This window comes from Dipteris shenzhenensis, chromosome 11, assembly GCF_047967505.1.
Source record: "Dipteris shenzhenensis isolate YYH24624 ecotype China chromosome 11, Dip_SZ_1.0, whole genome shotgun sequence".
NCBI classification, from domain to species: Eukaryota; Viridiplantae; Streptophyta; class Polypodiopsida; order Gleicheniales; family Dipteridaceae; genus Dipteris; species Dipteris shenzhenensis.
This window is the reverse complement of record NC_141606.1, coordinates 17913541-17920512: the sequence shown is the minus strand read 5'-3', so window position 1 is coordinate 17920512 and position 6972 is coordinate 17913541. Positions and strand designations below refer to the sequence as shown.

The window sequence follows — 6972 nt, the reverse complement described above, 5'->3', positions numbered from 1 at the left end:
AATATGTGTGTATATTTGATGGTATAGTACTTTGAAGATGCAATATTTCGAGTAAGAATCATGTGATTGCAGAGTTATATGTGGGTTGGATATAATTTCATCATTAGTCATGTGTATTTCCTTGTTTTTTAGCATGCATCATGCATAAGTGTAAAAAGCAAGCTAAACTTTAGGGGTAAAAATTCATGTAATCATGAATCTAGAAGATTCTCCAAGTGTGTGTGTGTGTGGGGGGGGGGGGGGGCTAATATATAGAGCTTCAATTTTATTCCCCCAAAAATTACCATAAATTCCTCATATGAGGTCCAAATTCATCCCTCCAAGTATTCAGTCATTTAGAGCCATCTCTAAGACTACAATTCTCAAATTGTAGCTTATTAAAGACCTGTGTATGAACTTTAAGTATACTTAACCCATTGGAGGCTTAAAATTGGTATAGCTAATATTTGTAACTCTCACTTGGGGAAGATTCACCCAATCACCTACACTTTCATAAGTTAAACTCTATAGGGGAAAGATTCGCTAATTGACCTATACACCACACCTATGTTCTCCTCTTGAAATTTATTCTAATAAAAAAATGCATAGGTAGTCCTTTATTATATGTGTTTTTGTTTGATGGGTATGGAACTTGCAAAGGAATGAATCCAAGCAGCATTCATGTGCTCAAAATGTTACATATTTTTTGCATGGGTAGGCATATGCATTAGCTTTTTTGACATGCATCATGCATAAGTGCATCAGTGTGTTCTTCTACCATATCGGGGTGTGTATAATGCTTTATGCATTCCATAATGTGAGTAAGACCCATAATCTCACAAAATTTTATGAGGTTTGGGACTTGTTTGGGTATTGTTTGCATAGTCAAGCATGCATCATGCATGAATGTCAAAATTTGCATTAGTGGCTTTCTACCATATGTTTGTATCTCCAATGCATATAATACTTTGTAGAGGTATCCAAGTAAGTTTCGTGTGCTTATGAATTTTGATGGTGCCAAATGGATATCATTTGCGATCTAGTTCAATAGAGCCATAATGATCTCAAGCAAACCTATATAATTTTGTACCACATCAAGAAGATATTTAAGCTCTACTTGTATTTAGTCAATTGATTTCTTGAGATCTTCTATAAACTTATATACTCTTATGAATTCTCACATGGACTTTTGATTTTCTGTGTGTTTTGTATGCCTTGATAAGATCATACAAGATTTTGCATGAATCTTAATCTTGTGAGAATTTAGAATCCAATAATAGTGAGGTCCTTTGACCTCATATTAGCTACCATGTCACCTTCTAATTGATCATATGGAGCTCTTTTAGAGCTCTTATATGAATGAAAATTATGGGCTGGTGATGATCAATCACTATTTCTTGAATACATCAAGAGTTTCAACATTAAATACTCTTAAGTCTTTAATATTACTAAATGATTTAAGATGCTATTTTTAAAGTCCTTAACATTAAATTAAAATTAAGGCAATTGGAGTTCTTAGTTGATTTCATAATGTATGCCCACAAATGTAAGATAATTGAGACAGTAGTTATAATACTAGTCGTTTATCTTAGTTTGCATAAGCGGGTACTAGGTCATGAATTTCAATCATGTCAACCTTTAGAGTATTTCCATTTCTATCTAAGAAATGGTAGTCAAGAAATGGCAACTTCTGCTACCATTTTGTGTAAGACTTGGTCATTAAGAATCTTATCCACTTTTCTTCTACTCTAGATCCCTACAAAATGGTAGAAAAGAAAATACTACCATGTCATATTGCCATTTCTCCCTAAAGAGGCAATTTAAGAACTAGTTGCCACCAATAGGTCCCTACAGTTGAAAAAAAAGAAAATATTAATAAGTGAAAAAGGTACAAGGGGAGGGATGGAAAGGCAAGGGGAGGGTAATGATGAAATGTACATCTATTTATGAGGAGAGTACCCCTGTCCCATTTTAGCTCTCCTCCCCTCTTATTTATGAGGGTCAAAAATTACAACCCTTATATTACTCTTTTTCTTTTACAATATCTTCATGTAGCCTAGTGGTAAGAACTTGTGACACACTATTAGAGTTTTTGAGTCCAAGTCCCCCTTTTGCATGCAATTTTGAACCTATCTCTTTTACCTTAACTTAATTAGGCTACTCCACTTTTTCACTTATGAAATCAATTGAATTTTTCAATTGATAAATAATGGCCTACATGGAGTATCTTATTAATATTAAGCTCCTTTAGAATAGGTAGATGAGAAGTATTATTGAGCACATTTTATTGATATTAAGAGCCTTTAGAATAAGTAGATGGGAAGTATAATTGATCAAACTAATGGAGGAGCCACTAGGGGGTTGAACAAATCAGCATCAGATAAGAAATGGAAAATAAATTTGCACTAAAATAAATGGTTGTCATTTCATATATAATGGCAAAGATGCAAATTGGGTGCCATTTTCTCTACCATTTCTCTATGAGTTTCTAGTAGTGAGATCAACGTCCCAAAAATAAAATTAAAAACTCTCATACATTCTTTCTCATTTCCTAATATTGTCATCAAAGAATGCAACTCTCCCAAGAAATAAAATAAAAACTATGATAGTTTTCTTTCTTTCTAGTTCTCTAGTAGGCTTGATCAAAGAATGCAACTTTCCCACAAATAAAATAAAAATTCTCATAGGTTTTTTCACTGCATGACTAGATGCAAATGATACAAACACAAAAGAAGATCCTCTCAAATGCATGGGTTTCTCCACTAATGCTTATAATAACAAGGGTGAGCATTGGCTCCTACTATAACACTAAAGCAAGTACTTTTAGATGCAAAAGAGACAACAAATGATTTTTTAAATGGAGCTTGGCTATTAAAAGTAGGATGACAGCCATAAATGAAAATTTGAAAAACACAATTTAATTCTTTTTAAATTACACATGGAGATTCATAAAAGGTGTTTAAACCCTCCACTATAGCACTCCCTCTAAGGAGAAAGTGCTAACAAGAGTGCACACATGTAAGTGGGTGTTGCCTCCTATTGTAGTGGTAAAGCAAGCACTTTTGGATGCAAAAGAGAAAGCAAAGGGTTTTTTCCATTGGAGTTCAGCTATTATAGGTAATCTCCATAAATGCCAATTTGGAACACGCAACTCAATTTATTTTTTTTTAAGTTACACATAGACTTCACAAAAGAGTTTCAATCCCCCTCAATAACACTACCTCTAAGGTGATAGGGAAGGTGCATTGGGAGACATGTTGGTGATCGACGGTAGCCAGGAGGTTGCCATGCCATGCACCTTCCCGGATATCAAGAGCAGCCGTGAGGTTGTGTTGGTGACAGAAGCAGAGGGGGGTATTTAGGCCGAGGGTGATGGCGGTTGAAAAGATGATGGATTGTAAGGTCATGAGGAGAGGCCATTGGTAGGTGTATGAATATGTTCAAAAAAGAGCATGGCTTTGACCTCGCCGATTCCACCGGTTTACACTTCTCGCTCCGAGGGGCGACCTGTAAGGGGGAATTTATGAGAGCTAACAAAGCAACAAGAGAGAGTGAAGAAGCCAATGAAGTCTTATGTTGGTGCTTGTTTGCATGAAGAACGCCATGCATGCAAATTACAAACTTTGCTATATACAATATACACCACATGAAGCTTCAATATTTACTACTCTCCACCATACGCCGGCCTCCTCTTCTCCCTCATCGCCTTCGTTCCATCCTCCTATCCCTCCCCACTTTCCTCATCTCATTCCTTCATCCTCCCCACCTCCTACCATCTCATCCAATCGCCTGGACATCGCATAGCTGTAAACAGTGCAATTCTTCCCTAGAAAGCTTTCTTCTATCCTCATCTTCACGGCAGACTTCACCACCCATGGCCTGCAATATCTCTTCTGCAGCAGGAAGCTTTAGATCCACCCAGCCGCATCGAGGAATTGCCATCCAGCATCGACCCTTCTTCGCTGCGTTCATTTGTTCTATCTTTGCCTTCCGCTTCAGCATCAACCTTACGATGGCCGACGATATCACTACGGACCGCCAAGCTCTTCTAGGATTTTTGAATAGTATTAGCGATCCAAAAGGGTTGCTCCCTAAGAACTGGACTGGACACGATCCCTGTGCTGCGAATTGGGATGGAGTACATTGCTACGACGGTAGAGTTTGGAAAGTTATTCTCGAACGCAGTCAGCTCGCAGGGCCCATCCCTAACGACACTCTCAGTACGCTCTATCGGCTCAGTAAGATCAGTTTAAAAGGCAATCTTTTGTCTGGTCCTATTCCTGCATTCCAAGGCTCTTTCTTGCGATGCATTTGGCTTAGCCACAACAGTTTTAGTGGCTCGATTCCAGCCATTTTCCACCAAACCCTACGCTTTAACGATCTTGATCTTGCCGACAACATGCTCACGGGTGAAATCCCCGACTCTCTCGCTTCTGACGTCAATCAGCTCACAAGCCTCCGTCTGGAACAGAATCAGCTTCATGGCAGCATTCCCGCTTTAAATAAAAAATTCAGTCTCGTCAACTTCAATGTCTCATACAATAAGTTGAGTGGTAAGATCCCAGGCACCCTAGGACATTTCAAAATCGATGTCTTCGTGAAAAATTCTGGCTTATGCGGTTACCCTATGGCCGAATGCCCCAGAACTAGCAACCGCAGATCAATTTCCAAGCGGCTCAAGATGCTTCTGATCGTGGTTGGGGACATGTTATTGCTGATGTTCTCCTCACTTATAGTAATTTGCTATAAACATAGGAAAGGTAAAGCCGCGGGCAAGGCACTGCTGGCGATCGAGATGAGTATGATCGACGAGACGGCGGTACAAAATAATCTCCACAAAGATGTGAAAGAGCCCAACAAAAACAAGTTGATGGTGTTCAGTAGGCCAGGCCAAGCTGGTCCTTTTGAGTTAGAGCAGCTGCTCCAGGCTGCGGCAGAGATGCTTGGCAAAGGAAACGGCTTACAAAGCATTGCTGCGCGGAGATAGTGCTCCTGTATTCGTAGTAAAGAGATTGCAGAGCTTCTATTGCTCTGGGCAGAAGGAATTCGACCGGCAGATGCTTTTGTTGGGTCAACTGGAGCATCCGAACCTTTCTCCCATCTTAGCGTACTACTATGCAAAAGACGAGAAGTTCCTGGTTAATGAATACGTCCCTTATGGCAGCCTCTTCTCGCTTCTTCACGGTAAGCTGCCACCATCAGTTTAGTTGTGGGTTCCTTGGTGATGAATTAAGATTAACCTTGCAGAAATTCTACTCTGTTAGTCGATAAATTTATCGATGTTTAGTTACCAATTAAACGATGAAGGAAATCTTAAGCTTCTCCTGCTATTGTGTGGTCGATATATGAAGGAAACCGTGGCCCTGGTCGCGTTTCATTAAGTTGGGATACACGCCTGAAGATCGCTCGGGGAGTCGTTCGAGGAATGGCATACCTGCATACGGAGCTCAAGTCGCCAAGCATCCCCCATGGCAACCTCAAATCCACCAACGTCCTCATCGACAAAGGGATGACACCTCGTATTGCGGATTTCGGCATGGTGCCGCTGCTGAGAATCACGGCGGTGAAACGCATGGCAGGCTTCAAAGCACCGGAGTGCAGCATGACGAAACCGATGACGTCCAAGGCGGATGTGTACAGCTACGGTGTGATACTATTGGAGCTGCTGACGGGCAAGGTGCCCCCCAACGCGGTGGTGCGGAGAGGGGAGGGGGACAGGGTGATCGACAATATAGAGAAGTGGGTGAGTTCGGTGGTGAGGAAGAAGGGTTTTACAGGGGAGGTGTTCGATGTGGAGCTAGTGGCAGCGTCGAAGGAATCAGAAATGAAGGAGAAGATGAAGGTGCTAGAGGTTGCGATGAGGTGTGTTACCTACGAAGAAGAAAGAAGGCCAACGATGAAGGAGGTGGCGAAGATGATAGAAGAGGTGAGGGAGGCAACAGAAAATTCATCTACGGATCCATCATCTAGCTATTCGATTCCAGAGTCTGTGTTTAACGTGAGCGATTTATATGGGACGCCGACGCTCCATGGACTCTCGCAGATCTAACTTCCAGGACTTCGCCTCTCGATTCTCTCCCGATCAGTAAATTTTTTCAGTCGATAAAAGATCGTTTGCAGCTTCCATCTGTATATTACATAATTCTTTCGCCTTTTTATATCGACTCAAGGAATCAAGCTACTCCACCACTTTTCCGTCCATATTATCCATTGCAGCCTTCCATTGATTATGCATTTTCATAGGTCTCTACCATTTTGTATCAAGGAATCAAGCCATAAGATCCTCGAAGAACTGTCACAGATCAAAATGATCTTATCCCAAGCTACATGATCATCCATGCAGGACATTCACACATATTGTAGCTTGCAGGAGTTCGTCTCTCCTCATCACTCATCTTCCTTCTTTCTGTCTCTAAACAATCCTTTCCAGCTTGCATTCCTCACAGAGCTTCTTCCATATACAATCTGCAGCCTCCCACAGATCCCGGTAGGGTCTCAACTGGATCTTAATACAATCATATCATATCATTACTCCATCTGCAAAACCCTACGTTTATGTGAATCCCCCTTTCATGCATGTCCGTCATTAGCCTCTTTTTAGCAAAATCCCCAATTCTGTAGAACCTTCCGTGAGCTCTATAATGGATTATTTTTTTAAGAGACGAGGCTTTTGTATATTAACAAGTGAGTATGCCTAGTCTAACGGTCATCAATAAGAACTAGTAAACGATGGGCTTGGCTTGGTGCGTAGGGAGGTGTGATTAGTGTCAGGAATAATCCCTGCAGACATATGCGTGCAAGGAACTTGGAAATTCATGCATATCTCCTAGATATTAGAACTAACTATTTTGTCCCCTTTATCTAGAGAATTGTATTTGGAGAATGTTAGAAGTTGATTTTGCTTTTCTTATATAGGGAGTTTGATTACCGATATAGTGCTATCTACAAAATGTGAGTTTTGTATGGAGAATTTGATTACCCGTATAGTGCTAT

The 6972-nt window shown here is 40.5% G+C and overlaps 1 pseudogene; it reads left to right on the top strand.

Annotated features, from left to right (window-relative positions):
* Nucleotides 1–3853: 3853 nt before the first annotated feature.
* LOC147896702 (putative inactive receptor kinase At3g08680) lies at nt 3854–6068 on the top strand (annotated as a pseudogene).
* Nucleotides 6069–6972: the final 904 nt, after the last annotated feature.